This window comes from Nipponia nippon, unplaced genomic scaffold (genome assembly GCF_047370975.1).
Source record: "Nipponia nippon isolate SJK-2023a ecotype South Korea unplaced genomic scaffold, ASM4737097v1 scaffold_1, whole genome shotgun sequence".
NCBI classification, from domain to species: Eukaryota; Metazoa; Chordata; class Aves; order Pelecaniformes; family Threskiornithidae; genus Nipponia; species Nipponia nippon.
Genome location: NW_028262290.1, coordinates 163850409 through 163870518, shown reverse-complemented (window position 1 = coordinate 163870518; position 20110 = coordinate 163850409). Strand labels below are relative to the sequence as shown.

The 20110-nt window shown below is 44.0% G+C and overlaps 1 protein-coding gene across 1 annotated transcript in view; it reads right to left on the bottom strand.

Moving 5' to 3' along the window:
* LOC104021742 (vasoactive intestinal polypeptide receptor) overlaps positions 1–20110 on the bottom strand; it is a 119262-nt gene that overhangs the window by 98554 nt on the left and 598 nt on the right. The gene's annotated exons all lie outside the window — the stretch shown is intronic.

Genomic DNA, 20110 nt, shown 5'->3' with positions numbered 1-20110 from the left:
CCCCGTGAAATGAATGAAGTTCCTCTCTCAGATCCTCTCTGAACTGTGGGAAATTTCACTGCACTGATTATAATGTTTATTAAAAGTTGATTTTTGAGTAAACAATAGTAGCGAATGGATCACCGCGCTTATGTGCTCTTCTCTCTTGATCCTTCATACCTTTTCGGGAGACTTATGGATACACTTTCAGAAGGATGTCATTAAGATGATGTTAGCTTTTTCCCACCTCCAACTTCTGATCTTATTTTCCAGAAAGCAACTCCAGCATGTTGTGGTACACTATTAAAATATCCCCACTGTCCCCCAAATTATGTTTCTATAATAAAACCTGTCTTCACTTCTCTTGTGACCTGTGTGTCCTACCTGACGCATAACCTTCCCCTCCTGGTGGCTGCGCACCATCCCGATGATGGAGCACCTCCTTCACCACCTGCCCCTGGTTGCCCTATTTGCACACAGTGCAGTGAGACAGGTCAAAGTTCTTCTGGAAGGACAGGCCAGGTGGCCAAAAAGATAATGAACCAAGCCAAGAATGATTTTCCAACCCAAATGATTAACTTTGAGTAAAACCTAATGTCAGTTCAACTATGAATTAAAAGGGGGAATTGGAAGTGAAAATAAATAAGTAAACCAACAACTCAAACCCAGAAATATTTACTAAATGGAAGAGAAATACAGATGAAGAAATATAAATGATGTATCTTGAAGCTTAGACGCATTATATGGGAACCTCAAGACATCAGGAAAAATCTGCAGCTGGTAAGAATAAGAAATTAATGAGAAGTTATTATTTTCAGGGTTTCTTTTGGTTGGGTGGATGGTTTGGGGTTTTGTTTTGTTGGGGTTTTTGTTGGTTTTGTGGTTTTTTTTTTTAAACAAAAGCATTACAACAAACAAAATCTTACAGATGGTACAGTCCAGTAGAGGAAAGTTCCACGTGTGATTTTGATCTGTATTTGGAAAGCAGCAGGGCAACGTGCATGTCTCTGATGATGATTAAGAAGGTTTTTCCAGTCCATTAGTAACAAAGGCAGATGTTAAACAACATCTACGAGAGATAAACATTTAAAATCAGCAGGCCTGGATAACTTGCACCTAAAAGCACTTTAAATAGCTGGCTGAGAAGGTCTATTTGAATACAGCCAAATGCAAAAGCTGCACTCAAGAAATAAGAGATTCAGCACAGACTTCCAGTATGGCAGCTTGAATTCTGGAAAAGAAGTAATGTGGCAGAGGATTTGGGGATTAAAAGAGGTAAATACTTCAGCATGAACTCCCAGTATGTGCTGTTGAGAAAAGGTTAAAACAACTGTTTGCTGTACAAACCGAACAGCAAGGAGGAACAAGAAGATAATACTCCTTTTCTACACGGTATTGGGAAGACCTCTGCTGTGACACTAACGTCATGCATTTTAAAAGGTCGATAAAGACCAAGGGAGGGTGTCAAAAGGAAGCATAAAAACAATTAGAGGAGCTCCGCATCCTTCTGGAGCAAGGCCTGGATGCCCTCCCTATAAGGTTATCTCAGTAGACACTGGGCACCTATGTTTAGGCAACTCAATCAGGTGTTAAATGTCTTCAGAGGTACTCTACTATAAGGCAATTCAATCTAGTAGAGAAAGGCACAATGGGATGCAAAGTGGAAACCCATGCAAATTCATAACTCTCGCCAGGGTATCTAGATCAATACCTAGGGCAAGGGGAAATAGATGTGCTGAGTTGTCTATCTCAGCTCCTGAAAAGAAGACTTCACCAAAGCGCGAGTTATGCTTTATCAGAAACACGTTGTTGGACTCAACTTACTGGAGGTAACTGGTGAAAATTAGTTGCTTTCAATAACTAGCCAAATAAAACAATCTACCCTTCCCATCAGGGATTACTCTAATCTTAATATAGCTACAACTGCACAGACTTCCTGGGTTTCTGATGTCAGATCTTGGCCCAGGCACTGAGACGTTACATTCCACTTGGATTTTCTCAAATAGCTGCTGGCCTCTAATCATGGAAGCCCACTTGCTCTTGCTGCTGTATGTTTGGAAAAAAAACCACATTCAAATAATGAAGTTTCAGTAACGTTCTGAACTTCAAGAGGAGGAAATACTTCACAGAAGTCCTTACAAACTCCGCTTTAGGAGCACTCCTGTTTAATTAGCATCTTTTTGTTATAAAAAGCTTGATCAAGGTCTAAATAACCATGTCATGAAGCAAGAAGAGACAAAGCAAAGTCATATTGATGCTGCTGGAGCCACTGTGTGCTTCCAATCCCCAAGGTTTCATCAGGAAACTTGCAGTATTTTCTCTTTGCCCTGGCATGGTTAGCGCATCCCAGCCAACAGACGAGCAGTAGCAGCAGCAGGCTTCTAGTCATCTTGGTTGCACAGAAAAGAAAGATACCAAATATCTGTAATCCAGGAGGTAAATAAATGAGAAATTCAACTTTTTTCATGATTTTTTTCTGCTGGTTTTGCTTTAGCTTTTGGGGTTGTCAAAAGTGACTAGCAGCTATTGGTATTTCACCAGTGCAGACTGGTGATGTCGAGCTGGTCTCTGTACACAGACAAATAGACACAGACATATTACAACTCAAGGCAGAATTCATTTGTCTGAAGTTTTACTGCCCAGTCCCACGTGAAATACTCAAGCAGAGCTGGCAAAGCATGTGGGCAGGACGGTACTAGAAAGGGCGTATGGGAGACCTGTGCCCTCTGCACAGGCACCTGGGAGCCCTAAGCTATCTGAAATGGCGCAAGGCTCTACCCGTGGGCAGCTAAATCAAACCTCAAAGCTCTAGCGACCATAATGAAATGACTGGAATTAGGCGCCTTAATCCCACCTTGGGGACATTTTTACAGGACAAAAGGAGGGTCTGCATCCAGTTCTTACTAACGGATGAAGAATGCTGGGAGTCTTTGCAGAACGTCTTCCTCTGTTCCAGTGTACGGGAGAAAGAAATCCATCTTGAATGAAGGAGCTGTCCCAGTGTTCCAGGGAAGAAACACCATTCTTACTTTTCTTTGCTATCTTCTGGTCTTCAAAGCAAGAACATCCATGTCATCAGTTCTGGGTTTGCTGGACCCTACAAGCCCAGGCTTGCAGTACTGAGCCAGGGACAGAGTGAACTCTGGCTGCATCTGCCAATTACGAATTATTTGGACATACTGTACTTTACCTAATGAAAACAAATGGATTGTGCAATTCCTGTGACTGCAGATGTGCCGTGGGACAGTGTTTCAACCCATGCGCTATCTTAGGTGCCCCATCCGTATAAAGGAGGGCTGCACTATACATGGCTTATCAGACTCATCTGGGTGTTCATCTGGGAACATTGACGCAGAACACATCTGCAGTGCTGGGATTTCACAAGCCAATTGCTTTACTCTTCCTGTGAAGAGTTTAACCTTTTACCTGAGGCTCATCTGTGGTCAGAGCTGAAAATGCACCTCAGTGGCACGGGCTGATACTGCCATGGCAGAGGTTGCTCCAGCTAGGGAAGGTCTTCCAGACAAGGTAGTGCAGGCTATTGCCAACAGGCATCATGTTTGATGACAGAAGTCCTTAAGAAGCTCTTCCCAGCTCCATAGCCTACCAGCTAGACAAGTGAAAAATGAGGATATTCTGTTTAGCTGCCTGTGCCTGCCCACCACAATGTAAAATTGTGTTCACCATCATCTGGATCTTGCCATTAACTTCCCTTTACTGAGTTTTCTGCCTCAAGGGACATCCCATTCCTGCCCAGGACATCCCATTCCCAGCCCAGCACGCATTACCAAGGACTGCTAGTTGTAGATGAGAATTTATGGCACTTTGACACAGCACAAAGCTGCAATGCTTTTAAATCACAGCAAAACTGGCACTGGATACAGCTGTGCCTTGTGCATCCCTCATAGGTTTATCAAGCTATGAGTATTTCTGAGAGAAAGTGGCTTCTCTAAATGAAGATGATATCTCTTCATTTCATTCCTAAATTCCCACGCTCGGGATCATGGGAATTACACAGAGGACACAGCAGTGGCACAGGGTGAGGAAGGACAAGAAGCACCAAAGCCTAAAATGGAATCTTAATACTTTATTATGAGGCATATATTTTAATATAAAGCCTATTATTTCAGTAATCATAGCTGCATTTACTGTCACTTGTAACTGATGTGCTTTACATGCTCACAAGACCACAGGTGAGGAGGGAGTGCTCTTCCTCCACAGCTTTCCCAACCTGGGCAAGGAGCCATCCACTGCTGCACTCTCCCAGCACACCTCTCCAGCTACACATCCAAAACTGAGCCTTACAAAGTGCTTTAGGAAAACAAAACTCAACAATCCTGCCCCATTTATTTACAGTGACACTCCAGACTATAATTGGGATTATATGGACTGGAAATAACTCTTGTGGGTGAACAAATAAAATAAAAAAAACTTAAAAAAATAAATCTGCAAGACCTTCGAGAGTTCTGGATGGTGTTTATAACTATCACCTTGCTGCATTTCTGGTCCAGCTTCTCTTTTTGCACATCAGCCTTTGGGAAAGATATGTGTCATTCATATCCTTGGTGATACAAGTTGCTATCAGACAGCTGTTACTAGAGTTATTTGACAGCAGCATCTCAATGTCACAGCTAAATACCGTGACCAGATAAGACCGAACAATGTAAGTGAACAGAAGAACATCCTTATTTTTTCCTAGGTGCACACCCATTTTCTACTAAACATGGCTAAATGTTCCCTAAATTTAGCCCAGCACCAGCTCCAGTATTTGCCCCACAAAATTAAATGCAGCATACGAAAGGGACAGAAAATAGAGGGAAGTGCTTTCCTCAACATCAGAGTACATCAAAATGTACAGCTCTTCTCTGAAAAGCCCTTGTTTCCAAGGTGACAAAGGTCAAGGTTGGCTCCCCAAGTGCAGCATCTCCCTGGGATGGCAGAATTAACTCCTTAACTTAAAAATACATGGAGTCAAAACAAGGATATCTTACTGGTCCTTCTGCCAGGGAGACATGAGAAAAAAAACCCCAACACTTCTTCCAAGGAGCAGGGAAATTAGCCTTGACCTGGGATCCAAGCCACTGTGGATTAAAGCTCTTTGGAACGAGAAAACGATCATATATTTTTTTTTTCTCTTTATATCCACAGTAATTTGTCTCTTCAATGGCATAAAAATTAAATCCAGCTGGAATGGCTTTTTAATTAAAATCATATGTTGCTTATCAGAGTGAGAACACTTAACTGATTACAAAAGAAACGTGGAAACCTCTGGCATCCTGTTCCCCATTCTCCAGCCAGGCTGTGCCGCAAACTCGCTCTGCTAAACGATGTGTAACCCTTTGCAGACCACCCCACATGAGCTCTCCTCACCCTGCTTATGGATCAGAAAAAGTCACATAAGACACATAGAGTCTATACAAAAAGTTGCATACAAAAGCTCCCTCTCTCCAGCTGAACCTGAAGGAGTTCACTCATGTTTTAATTTGCTGACTCCTGGAAATTCCTTATGGAAGCACAGAATATCTATACATTTAATTTCAGTTCCTTGGCTGTACTATTATTTATTTTCAGAGACAACTGAAAGGCTTCCCACTGTCTCAAAAGTGCTGTCAGGCCAAAGGCTGAAACCAGACACCTGACACATTCCTAGCAAATACACCGCAGCACCCCATTCCAATAATTAAGGACCTCTTTTTTCCACAAGCACTTTCATCCAGGCTTGTTACCAGAGTCAGGTTATTCTGCTGGAGGCCTCTCCATATGGTGACAACAAAATTCATGGGTCATGATATAGGCAAGGTTGGGTCACGCAAGCTATGCCACCGACCCACCTTGAGGTGTTCCCTGAGGAGCATCCCATGTGCCACAGCCTCTGGGCCACGGGGAGGACTGCTGTTGCCTGTGCTACATTTGGGTTTCAGCCTTCCAGGGTTGCTCCCATAACAATTTTCATGAGCATTAAACGCACAGTCAGATCCTCAGACGGCACAGCACAGCAATGTTAACGTCAGCGAAGCTAAGCTGATTTATTCTGGCTGAGGATGGTAACTGAAGGGTAGGATTTTCCCAGGCACAAATATAAGTTAAATTCCTAGGGCCAAATGAATAAGCGACCGAGTGCCTGCACGCTTTTATCTTTCTGTTTTCAGTGCCAGCTCCTGCTAGGGAAAGGGATGTTGAGGCAGATGCTAGAACTGAGGTCTTGAACCCATGCTGTTTGCAACGATCCTATGGGACTTTCCATCAGAATTGCGCTGTCACAGGAACCCAGCTGCATTTTCCTTACAGACAGAAAGGAGATCAGATACTACTTCAATTGGGAAAGTTACTCTATTTTTAGCTTCAGTAAGACCATTGCAGCCACAAGGTGCTGGATTACAGAGGCTGAAATAACTATATCCTGGACAAACCCAAGAACAGACATGTTGGTCTCTAAGTGTCTCTGACATAATGAAGAAAATACAGTTTTACCATGGCAGCTCCTTCTGCCCTCTCCCTCCTGATGACCAGCTGTGCTGCTTTCAGTCACACCATTTAAATGCCACCTTTTTGCAGGGAAACATAACTTGGGGGTAACCCACTGACCTACTCCACAGGAGACACCAAAACCCTGATCTTATTGGTCTTAAATACCCTTAAACTCTAGACTCAGTGCAATATTCTATTTCCGGGCTTGGAAATTTTCTTCCCCAATTAAATCTGCTGCTGTTGAAGTGAGTTAGAGATCTCCAGACTCTAAGACTGAATATGCTTTAAACTAATAGTTGTGACCTAACAGCTTTCAAAACTGAAACTCTTCCACTATCTGATCTATGATCTAAACCAGAGGTCATTATCCCTTCTCTGAGTGTGTCAGTCGTCCAATATGCTGATGAGGAAAGCAAAAATTCCCTCCTTCCCAGAAACAGCTGTGCCGTCATTTAAAGGTGTGGCACGTTCTGCCCATTTTCTGGCCTGAAAAAGAAAGTTTAAAAACAATCCATTTTTATTTATTCACTCTTCTGTCAAGAAAAAAACCTCAGAACTTGCAAACTTTTCCAGTTTCTTGATAAGAAGAAAAAAGGGAAAAGCTACTCTATTTTTTCTCCCCCATCAATCACAAATTAAAATCTCCAAGGATAAATATCTCCCTCACCCCCTGCAACTTTACAAGCAAAAAACTCCACCTTCCTAAAAATATTCCTCAAGTAAAAGGCTAGGGTTTTTGTTAAGAAAAATACATTTGGAAGATAAATGGTCATCAAGGTCTAATTTAAAGAAATCAGTCAAGGTTCTTTGTATCTTGGCCTTAAGGTTAATTAAATCTTATTTCACAGTAACCACACCCTCCACACTCAGAGGTCAGCTGCAGCCACTACCTGCTCCCCCACTGTAGACCTCACTGTCGATGTACAGTATCGATTTTAAATTTTTCTCCTTCTCACCCAATTTCTCACCCCTTGTAAGCAGCTCATGTCCCTGTGCATGTGCAGTTGGAGATGGCTGACCGCATCTTCTGCTGGAGAGAAGCACCTTTTTTAAACTTGCTGTTGTTATTTTAGTATAGTATGAAGGATCTAGGAACTCCCTATTGCTTCTATGAGAGCAATCAAAGATATTAATCCTCCTCTCTCTCCCCTCTGAAGCAAAAGATTTACAAGAACCAGACCGCAGCTGCTCTGTGAAACACCATGCTGGGACTGTCAACCCAGGCTGAACACTGAGCATATGGCCAGGGTCATTCTGATAAAAACCTTTCCCTGTCTCTACTCCCTAACAAAACACTTCTTTCCCTTCATGGCCATGATCTCCATGACAGCCTGAATGATCACACTGGAAGGCTCGAGTCCACGGTGCATGGATCCCTCAAAACAAGGGGTAATAGTGGGAGAGAGCAGTGACCCATTGCATGCAGAGCAAAGCCCTCCAGTTGGCTTCGAGTTTCCTGCAACAGGAACATGTCCTGCAGTGTGCCCAAATGCACTCACAAACACATACCTTCAAAAAACAGAGACCAAGGAGAAGACTGCCAAGAGAGGCATCATCAGTGGGACCTTCCCACTGGAGAACTGGCAAAGCGGCAATACTGGGGGGACTATATGAAACCCTAAAGACCTCCTGCCCATCAACAAACCAGTAGCGTTCCAAGATGATCTGTTTCCATCTCCTACTCTCACCAGTCTCAAAGCCAAACATGGATGTGTCTCCAAGCCTGGCCAGCCTCCCATTCCTGCATTGACAGGTAGATCCATACTGTGGTAATGCCTTGCTCCTGCTAAAGGTGTTTTTGCCTTGCTAAGTTTTTCCTTAAGCAGGAGGGCGAGCACTGCATTGTGAACAGTATCACACCAATTGCTCTCCCTGCATAGCAGCTGAATAATGTACACATCACATAGGAAGGCTCCTTCTGAGGCAGTCCCTGTGACAGACAACACATCCCTTTCAGAAATGGGCCAACCTCCATCACAAAAGAAGTTGGTTTTCTGGCTCTCAGTGCTGCTCTTGGCAGGCTGTTCTCACATTTCACTCCCCTCACTGCTACAAACCTTCCCACACCCAGCCAAATTCAATCCCATCGAGCATACAAACACTCCAGCACCAACACTAGCCCTTCACTTTAGAAGATGCTTCCAGTCCCTGATGTTATCACAAGTGCACACGTAGGGGGTACCTGCATCATCCCCATGACATCGATTTGCAAGGCTAATCTAGCCAAACACTAACTACGAAGTCTTTATGATGTAGGCAGACAAAAGTGAAAATAAATAAACAAAGAGCAAGTAAAGGAAGTATATTTTTCTCATTTCCAGATTGGGTTTTAGGCATTCAGCTGCAAAATCACACCCAGCAGAAAGTTCATTTACAGAGCCTGGAACTGAACTAAGAGCTCCTCAGCTTCATCCTGCGCCTGAACCATTGCCCCTCTCCAGCTGCAGCTGAATTTACTGGCTCATCTCCTTCTACTCATGGTTACCCCAGTGGGCACTGTTCGTTACACGTACTTCTCCCCAGGCTACTCTGCAAGGGAAATAAGCTTCTATTTTTAGGTGCATTGTACTTTGACTTGTTGGGCTCTCCTCCCAGGGCTGTAATATATATTTAATACTTGTTTCCAGAGCTGACAGCCCAGGAAGCTTGAGTGGTGAACTGGCAGAGAACAAATAATTACGAAGTAGAGGGGCATCAACCTGCCAAGTATTTTAATACCCCTTCTAGAAACAGAGACTTGACTTTTCAGAAGTCCCGTAGTGGGGAAGAAAGCAAGCCTGAATGAAAAGACACAGTTGCTGTTTGATGATGATGATGATTTCAGTTGTGCAATAACAAATCCTGTCAGATCTGCAGCAGAGAGGAACAGGAGGAGAAATACACTATTAGAGCAATATGCAGAGAAAAAATGTGCTGAAAAAAGGCAGTACAGGAGAGATACTTGCACCTAGGCTGCTCAGCATTCCCAGGACAAGCTGTCCCTAGGAGTGTTAGAGTTCTGGGACGCTTCTAGACAGCAGTGATCCAGGTGGGATCAGCAGACCCAGTGATCAACCTGCACAAGAGATTCAGCTCAAATGTGGGATTGTTCCACAACCGATTACCTAAAGACTGCGGTTCCTAACCTCTTTGCAGCTGGAGTTCACAACTGCTGCCCTCATGTTTCTCTTGCCTGTTGCTCCCACCTGCCCTTCCATATGGTACTGTAACCTCCTCCTCACCCTCACCCCAGCCCTCACCGTATCCCCAGGCAAATACCATGCTGGGATCACAGGTCCTGGCCGGTCCCTGAGGCCTCCATCGCAGCTTGCAACAGCCACTTGGACTCTTTTCCCTTTTGCATCTTTTTTTTTCCAAAGAGTAAATATAGCGCTGTCGAGCACATTAGGTGTCTTTCCTTTAGAAAATCGCCACCTTTACTGAGCCCTTTACTTAGCTATTCTTCCACAGTTTCTGGAAGATATCCCTTCAATAAATCCTGGCTTTGTTTTATCTCCCTGCAATAACAATACATAGCAAAAAAATTTGAACAGACAACCAAAGCTTCAGCTTTATAGCTAGGTTTAAAAATATTTCCAGATGCTTATTGGTCCCCTAAGACATCTCTGAGGCTCAGGTCAAGTAGAGCCAAGGCAGCAAGCTCCAATTTTTAATTTCCTTTCCATCTACAAAACTGTCAGGGCTTAGCTAACACAGTTTAACCACCAGAGCTGTTTGGCTCTGGGAACAGCTTCCCAGTCAAAGGGGCACAGCAAAAAAGTGAACTTTAAGAAGTTGAAGGTAAATAACCGTACAAATACAATAGGAGCCCTATGTTGGCAGAGACCTCAAGGAGACAGAAAGGTTGTTCCTGCCTTATATGCCCAAGCTTGTAAGATCCAAATGAAAGCAACATTCAAGGTGGAAGGCACAAATACACATGCCAACATTATGAGTCTCTTCCTCACGGCGTGTAAATTTAATTATAGTGTAGATCACGCACTTCACCCACTGACAGACATCCAACCTACTGTCTCCAAAGGAACTAGGTATCAAGACGAATGGATCTCTAAAAGCAACATCTCACACCAGTTTTATTAAGTGCTATTACAGCCATGATCGACTACTGATATATGGGACATAATATTATTTTTATTAGATCGACTAGTACAGCTAAAGAAAAAAAAAAAGAGCTTTTGAAGCTCTTTAACTCCGAAACACACTCAGGAAACTTCAGGATATGCATAGGTCTGAAATAATTTTCCTGAGTTTAGTCAAGTTAATTAATTACAGAAAAGAAGAGTAATTAGCACCTGCAGAGCAGACAAATCACTTAGCAAGGGAGGAGCTGGTAGGACCATCAGTCCTTGTAGGACTGCAGGGGTAGGCAAGAGTTATCACCTCTGCGACAGCAAGAAACTAGTAGGTGGCAAGACGTGAAGAAAACTGTGGCATGTCATAAAAATCAATGTCTCCACTCAGTCTCAGGTTTTTAATGACCAGCAGAACCATGACTGTTAATTTGTGGGCTTGGCTTTCTGAGATAGATTGCAGGTCTATAACACAGAAGCATGGTAACGATGGTTTTGCAATAAGCCATTCTCTCCAACCAGCACACTTTTCTTGCAGTGTCCCACTGACAAACATCTTCAAGCTAATCCCAGAGCAACTGCTACTTAGCTTTGTTTCTCTTTCAGACCTCAGGAAGTATTGCCATGCCTGAAAGTATTTATTTTTATTTTACATATATATATATATATATATATATATATATATACACACATATATTTATGTAAAATTATATATATATATATAAAAATATAAAAATATATATATTTTTCAGTTATTCAAATATAAGCTGTTATTTCTTTTGACAAACCTTGCCTCATCTGCATTGTACACAAACAGCCTGAAGAAACTTTGACATACTGTTTGCTGAAACGTGTATGACTTCCCAGGGGAGGGAGGAGAGAGCCGGGCAAGGAGGAACAAAGGTTCATTTTGCCGAAAACGGTGCTGCAAAAGAAATTTTGTGGAGAGGATGAAAGAGGAAGAATTCCTGTGCTCAGAAGCACTGCTCCTGCCCCAACTGCAAAGTATCAGCTCCAGAAGGTGAAAAAAAAACATTGCACAGAGAAACTGTGCAAAAAAGGAACTGTACCACGAGTCGGTGAGTAGAGCAAAACAGAAGGGGTGAGAAAATTCTTTGAGAGGAATCATTGCAGGACTGGAATTAAGTGCATGGCATAGCTGAGATCCACATCGCTCTACACCCGTGTTTAATGTCATTCCCCAAAATAATGCAAGCAGCCTAGCAATTGACACTTGGGCACATCAGTAATTCTTCACATAGCGTTTGGCCTCCTTTTGGTTCCCTGTGAGGCTGGGAACCATCTCAGCAGCAACATTTTGCTCTGCCTTTGAGTATGTCAAGCAAAAAGAAAATCCGGTTCTATTGTGAAAAAAGCTGGAAAAGCCTAATTATGCTTAACAGCCAGGATGAAAATGAAAAATAACCAAATAGATGGATGCAGACAGTGCAGGAAACAAGTGGCTTGTTTCAATGCAGGCTCTTTTGCGCTTGCACCCTGCTTTGAAATGATCCTGAGGCAATAGGAAACCCCTGTGACCTCCCCAGGGAGTGAAACCCAAAGGGGTGCCCGGCCAGCACAAGGCTGGCCGAGGGGCTCCATCCCCCCTCCGTGTAGCTCCCAGCAGGACTCGGCAAGGGGAAGAAAGCAGCCACATCCCTTTGCATTCCTTGCTGAATTGTCCCAAATTACCAGCCCCGAATTATAGGGGAAAAGCAGCCAAGAAATGCTGGGCACAGCTCAGGAGTGAGCCCAATCACTGATGGCAAGGAGGATGAAGTGGTTTTAGCAGCAGGACACATGCAACCACACCAGCTAGCACTGCTGCAGCTCCACGGCTGAGCGGTTTTCCTTCGAGCGAGGGCTGAATCGTCCTGGGGAGGATCTCATTCACTCCCTCCCTCTGCAAGAAAGCACATCCGACAGGGCAGTGGGGTTTAATCCCTGCTGGGCAAACTCCTGAGGGCTGTGAAAGGTGACTTAAAAAAGCATGCAATATATATGTCCCACATAGCCATAAACAGGATGAACTTTCTCAAGGGGTTCACCCCTCCCCTGATAAATGTCTAGGGGTCTGTAATGGGAAAGAGGCTATACAGAATAATCACTACATTCACTTAAAATAAGAGTTGAATTTGGCTACAGTAAAATAAAGGTGGAAGAGGTGTAATCTCCAGCAGGATTTGGATTCTGGCTGTTTCCAAGCAGAGTGCATAAAAAAGCCAAGTGTCAGTGTTGAAGCAGCTTTTCATTTTGTTGCAACTGTACAGAGTTGTTATAGATTTTTTTTTTTGGGGGGTGGGCATCACATTCCATATATTTAATTTTGTTTCCTTTTTGCCTTGCAAAGGGACACTTTCCTTAAAGTTCGAACTGCAGCAGTCTGGCCACTTAGGAAGTATGAAATAAAAGCTGCTTTTCAGTAATGAATAAAGCAGGCTGCAGGGAAAAGCTCAGCATGAGCAGGTTTTCTTCTTTTTTCATTCTTATGCAACACAAGAGAAACCTGGGGAGGGATTCAGCTTGCAGCTTAAGATCTCTAAATGTAGGTATCTACTTGAGGGTCACTGAACTGCCACTATAGTCAACGAGGGTCCAAAAAGGTGCGTAACAGAGGCTTGCGGTGCCGTTTGAGACAACTTCATTTTCTGTGTTCATAGCATCCACGTGGGGCTGGCAGATAACACAGCATCTATGGGGGCTTCGCTCTCCAGAAAGGGACTATGTGGGACCACGGGATCTATTCATGCATCTCAAATGGCCTGAGAACAGGCAGCTGACATGAACCTGACAACACTGCTGACCACAACGGGAGCTCAGACCATCTGGGTCACACGTAGACACCTACACAGAATCACCAAAACGGAGGTGTCCTAATCTGCAAGGCGAATCCCACCCCGAGGTCACCTGCAAGGAAGCTCACAGACTGATTAGCTGTGATAGACAATGACATTTATAAGGGCCCTGGGGACACTCGCTGCTCAGATGTTGGTTATGATGTTACAGATCACCAGGTATTAATTGAAACATCTGTTAAACACAGAATCAAGGTTGGAGCCCTGAAAAAAACATCTTTTTAAAAGACACCCAACAGATTTCAGCTTTACAAAGGAGACACAAAGTATTGATATTTTCCTCTCCAGACAGGAATTGTATTTAAATAGATTTTTTTTTTTTCCCTTCCCTCTTGATGAGATGCAATTTCACGGGGATGAAGATTAAAAAATGTGGAGGTCATACTCAGCTTCCCAACTGACCGTCAGGAGTAGGAACATCCCTGAGCCTGCGGCAAGAGCAAGGAGGGTGTCATGGGATGGTGGCTGAGCAAACAGAGAGTTGGGGCCTCTGTATTCAGTTCCTTTGGTCTCTTCTGAACTTTAAATCAATGCAAATCAATAAAGTCAAGTCATGACACCCAAAAGAGTGTATCAAAACAGCATCACCAAGTTTGTTGTCCAGCCCACTAGTGAAATGCATCAGAAAATAATCCTGATTTGGTTCTGAATTAGAAATTAATCCCAATTCAGTTCTAACACTTGGATTTCAATGCAAACGACAGAAGTGTAAGTCTACTCTCCCAGCAGTGCCAACAGTGAAATGGATGGTTAGTGACTGCCCTGGGGGCGAGAAATCTACCTAATGAGACTAATGGAGGAGTTTAAGGCTGTTAACATCCACTGTTTCAGTTGACTGGAAAAGTGACTTTGTTAATGTAAAGTACACCAGAGTCTCTAAAATTCATGTACAGCTCGGAAGCTAAAATAGGTCTTTAAGTCCTGGAAATACTACATATATATATATATACACACTACATATAAATATATATATATATATATATATATATATATATATATAAAAAAGTTAGTGCTGTAGATAAAATCTGTCACAATAAACTGCCAGTAAAGCAGCACTAATGTGTGTTTTCCAGCCTTAAGCAACCCACAACACACATCCCTGCGCACAAAAATGTCCCTAAATTCACTTTATAAACCAACCATGTAAAAATTACTGGACTGAGTTCTGATGTCACCTAGGCTAACTTCATACCAGGGCTGCCCTGACTTCAGGGCACCGCATCTGCCTTGCATCCGCACGACTGACGGATGAGTGGGGGAAAGAATATCGGAGGCAAGGACCGTAACAGAAAAGAAATATTGCACCCACTACCGCCTCTTAACCTTACCTGCTTGCTTCCAGCAGGTCAAGCCGTGTTCACATAGGCTATTTATATTTGTGCAGATTGGCAATTATTAAACAAAAGTGCTTTTGCTATTATAGCTCTTCCCTCATTAGGGTTTATGCATGAGGCTAAGCAGTTTAAAAGTGATTTGTAGCAAAGCTAATAGCCAGTAGATGCTTCTAATGAAGCTGAAGTTTCAGGAAAGAAAATCATGGTATTTTATTAACAACATCTTTATCAGAAAGAAACTTTGCACTTTTATTTACATCTCCAGAAGCCTTTAAGTTTTTCTAAAAACCCAGTGCTGAAGAAGTCTGGTATCACCACATTCAGCAAATAAAAGGGCTGTATAGCGATGCAAGGAGCATCCAGCAACCAGTGGCTTCAGGGAGCCCATCTTCTTCTCAGACCTTCCCCAAGGCACTTTCTGAGTACTAATGAATGAACTCTCCCTGCATTATGGGTCTTGTAATGTGAAAGGTGAAGCTCGTGCCTGGAGAAATGAATCATCCCAGAGAAATCCCTGGTGGCCAGGCATAAAGCCAAGCAAGCTGCAGGTTGCTCCAAAAGGGAATGGTGACAAGAAGACTGCTCAGCTGGTGAACAGCCTTCCCCAGCCATGCACAGGACCTCCCTGCTGAGTTAGCTCTGGATGGAGGCAGTCTGATGGCTGGCATCACTTCCCTGCCCCTCTCATACCTCGAAACGAAGGGTCTGAGTTTTCTTCCACTGCAATCCTCTGGAATCTCATTTTCAGAGGTAAAGACATCTTCCCTCTTGGCTCAGTTCCCACCCAAATGAAGCTGTAAGAGCTCGTGACTTCTGGAAAACATCTGGGAGCGTGGAAGGGAGGGAGCAGTGAAACAGCAAGCGCTCAGCACTCACTGAGTACAACCCTGCCCAGCTGCATGGGGCAGGAGGACAAATCAGTACCACAGCACAGACAGGCTTGGCAAGTCTCATGGAGGGAGCAGGAGCTTCTGACCTGCCTGTCTGTCCATCCATGCTCTCCGTCCCACCTGCTGGGCCAGAACTCCAGCCCCTCCTGCTCTGGGGTCTCCAGGCATCTCTGATCCATTTTGTCTATGTTTTTGGCCCATGACTGAGGACTTTTCTTGGCAGCATTTCCTAGCTTTTCGTTCTTACAAAGGACTTTCCTCTTCTTTCCAATACAGAAGAGAGAAAGCTGATGAGACTAGAGAATGGGGCTATATTTAATCACACAACCTTTCCCAGGCATTGGAAAACTACATATCCATTCCCACTGAGCCAGCGTGATGCAGCAGCGATCCCATTCGAAGCAGTGAAACAACACTGCCACACTTGTACTGACTTGGTCTGAGGGCAGGACGTGACCTACTGTGTTCACAAAACCAAGCTAAGTCCTGCTCCTCATCAAAACTTGAGTAACAGTTTTTATTCTGCACAGATAATTTGACTCCTTTCCTGAATTTGAGCGACAGATGCCTTGCAGAGTGTGACAAATCTCCTTCAAGTGTGCTCAGGTCTGACTTAAAAAAAAAAATCATCTCGTCTTGGGTCTCATTGATCTACGCCATGTCTGGTGCCCTTCCTCAGACTGCCAATAAATGGGACACTTGATGCTGAACAGGGAGATATCCTTCCTGTCCATCTTCCCTTTCTTCTCCATCTCCAACAAAGACTTGGAGCTACAAGCTAGCCCAAATACCAGGTAACTTCCCAGTTCTACCAAACTAAGTCAGCACGCGATGTGACAAGTAGAATATTGATTTCGACAAGATAGCAGTCTTTCCAGTTGTTTCTGCTGGAGACCATCTGGTAAAGGGAAAAAGCTATCTTTTTTTTTCCCCCTGAAAAAGAATAGAAACTCTGTATGTTTGCCATTTCCAAGGCAGCCTCACAGTCGGTGCCTTGGGAGAGCTGAAACACCTCTTTCGTGACACGGGTCCCATCACTCACTCCTGCCCCAGTTGCCCATTTGCAAAATGCGCAGAGCACCTCCCTGCTTTGCATCCACCAAATACCATGACTCCTCCCTGGATATTCAAGTGAGAAGAGATAAATACTACTCAGCAAAGTCACGCCACTACGGAACAGTGAAAACAAGAACAAAACGTCACGGCAGCCTCACAAGTCAGCACTGGACAGACTTAGCACAAAACGCAGCACACGCTACTTTGCATTTTTATCTGGTGCAGCCCTCTGGCTGTCACGCCGCTGCTGATACTATAACAGGAAGGAGTTTGAAACAGAGTATTTTTAAAGCACTATAAAAAGGGGGAAAACGAAACAACAGACACGTACACACCCAAATTCACAAGCCAGGCAGCTTTCTCTGTCCATGGTCCCATCTGCCTCCTGATGCTGAATATTTGGCAACTATCCCTCTTTTTAAAAAACACCCTGGTGGACTCATCTCCTTTTACGATACATCACAGTTCCCCTCCTGTCTGGTTCTCTGGAGTCTTCCTGCTGGAGACAGAGCTCTCGGCTGGGAGGGGGGTGATAATTACGGTGCGAATCCCCCTGCCGACATGCTGGTAGGCTTGAGCGACACACGGTTGGAAATAGCCTTAAATATTCCACATAGGATTTTTTTCCCCCTCAGATACTGTGTTTCTGCCTATTCTGCTCTTTTGCCTTGTTATGCCTTAAGTAGGAGCTTCTAAAACATATGTACTGCTGAAAATACGTACTCTGAAACCTTTCAACATTATTAGAGACTTTCCGAGCTACCCAGATACAGGGTTGGGCAACTAGTTCTCCTAGATGGCTTTCAATAAAGTCAGTCATGCATTTATGCATGCATGAATTTAATAAATCATACACCCAGTAACACATTGAGGTTTTATGGCAAGGCCTTTGTTAAACACAAGTTGGCATTGCTAAAGGATCTTTGTGTTGGATGCAGGAATTAGGCTAGAGGATTCCAGTGAGTACCTTGCCTGCTTGCCAAAAACATTGATTATTTTGGTTTAAATGTATTTATCTAACTTCTCAGTCAATGACAGGATGAAAGAGATGCAGATATGGCTGAAGTGGTTGTCCCATGAGCTTAAATTTAACTGATTTTTTACAATGATCCTGTTTCCAGCATTTACACTTGGACTGCTGAAGGATCAGATCTGAGGTTTTTATTCCTTTCCATCATGCGTCTACTTCATGGCTGGAGCAGAATAAAACTCTGAAGAAAAGCACAAATTACACCAGCTGGACAGATTTGGCTAATTCAACAAGCTTGCAGTCTGAAGGCATGTGGAATCCACCAACTGCTCAAATTATCCACATCTCATTTACTAGACACACACTGAAAAAAAAAGTAGTCCAACTGGTAGCTCTCCAGGCCAGATTATCTTAGTTACACCCCTAAAAAAGTAAACCGACCCACTAGGCCCTAATAGGGATTACCCTGGATTTACACCATGCCCCCACCAACAACAACTTCAGCGCTTTTCTTCAAAATGTTAAAAGCTGACCATAGCAGGAGGCAGGTCTCTGGTGAGCATGATCTGATGGACTACAGCAAATGAGATTTGCCCAATTTCCTTTTTTCCACGTTTGTAGATCACAGGAGGCCGAGGTGAAAGTTTATAACAGCAATTAGAATCCACATGGCTGCAACAGCTTTATAGCACTGAACTTCTCGATCAGCCAATCATTCTCGTTCTAAGGTTTTCCAAGGACATAGCAATAAAAATTATCACAATAAATTATAAGAAAAAAACCTCTGCTGAGCCATCGTAGGTCCCAGAGCCAGGTTGTTAAAATTGCAGAGTTACTTTTGCTTTAAAAGTGAGCACCGAATCCCAGGTTTAAACTGAGAAACAAAAACAACAGGGATTTTCTCTAGCATTGAGGCACTTTAGTATTAGTCACCTTGCAGACCAGCACTGATAAGGAGCATGTGAACCTCTAACCCACTAGTATGAACCAGATCTCAGGAACATTAACACAACGAAAGAATGAGAAAGCAACTGACAGTTCCACTAAACCAAGGGCAAGGAAATGAGATAAAGTATGAAACAACAAGACAATAAAAGGGTTGAAAAGGAACGAGCACAGGCCCTTGGATTGCGCCTAGGCTGTGCCTTGCTGTTATCCCAAAGCTTTAGGAGTTTGTGCTTATTGATAGCGATGATCAACCCAAGAGCACCAGCGTAAGGACCTGATCCTGCCACCACTTGCATGCTGAACTTCAGCAGACTACGTGACTTAACTCTATGCAGGATCTGGCCCCAGAGGACCATTTCATGCCAACAATGTTTAAAGAAATGGGATATTTGCCATGGGCTTCAGTGGAAGCAGGAGTTGGAGCAGCTCCAGCAGCTGACGGGAGCGCTGCCCCCTTCTCATTTCCCCAGCTCCAGCCCCGGACAGGAGCTATTTTGGATCTTCCCTAAAGCAAATTCTGTAGAATTCCAGGAATTAATTTCCTGGTCATTTTTTTAATACTTTAACCCATTTTCCCAGCCTGTTCTTCCTCAAAGAAAGTCTTTGGCAATGCAGACGTCTGGGTGGCTCATGGTGACAGCCAAAAAAATTGAAATAAATCCATTTGTCTCATTTCTTAAGGGACAAGGGGAGAGGAAAGGAGAGATGAGTGATGCAGTGCCAAATTTGGGTTACCCTCCACTCTCCAAGGCTTGGCTTGGTTGGTCTGACTCTGCTTGCTTGGGATGAGAGCAGCTTCGAGCGAACCACTGTCACCAGCTGAGCAGAGCAATCAGAAGTGACTTGCAACCAAGTATCGATGGCACAACCCAGTTCCTGTGGGCAACCTCACCCAAGCCAGCAGGCTGCTGGTGAGGTAACCTCACCCTCCAAAGAGAGAAAACAAGTGTAAGAAAAGATTAGAAGTAAGAGGGAAACTGCCACAGCCAGCACCCACTTGCCCCCCCAGCTCCAGCCTGCTGAATAAAAATCAGTGGTCTCACTAGAAACCATACGCTGCAAGGAAAGAAGCCGCAAGAACAAAGCATCAGTGAAATGTGCAGAACCCCGTGTCTGCGCTGTTTGCACAGAGAATTAGCTTTTGCACGCACGTGCGTGTGTGTGCACACACAGACATATCGCCAGGAGAAACAATCCCGGTTGCTAATTCCACGCTGTGCTACGAGCCATCTGCGGCGGGGGAGGAAACAGCACTGCCCCAATCAGGGACCTGCAAGCATGGAAATTATAAGCAGAAGGGACACAGCAGCCAGAAAACACATCCTTTGCTCCCGGCTTCTGCTCTTTCCTCAAAGAGTCCATCCACGTGAGGTTTAAGTGTCAGAGAGCAGCACTTTGGTGAACTTCTCATGGGTGGCTCTTCTTCCACCGGAGGAAGGTCCCATCCGAGAGCCCCCTGCCCTGTCGCCAAATCGCCTCTGGGAAATTTCATCGTTATCCCCAGTTTTGGGGGGAGCTTTGCACCAAACAATCAAGCTCC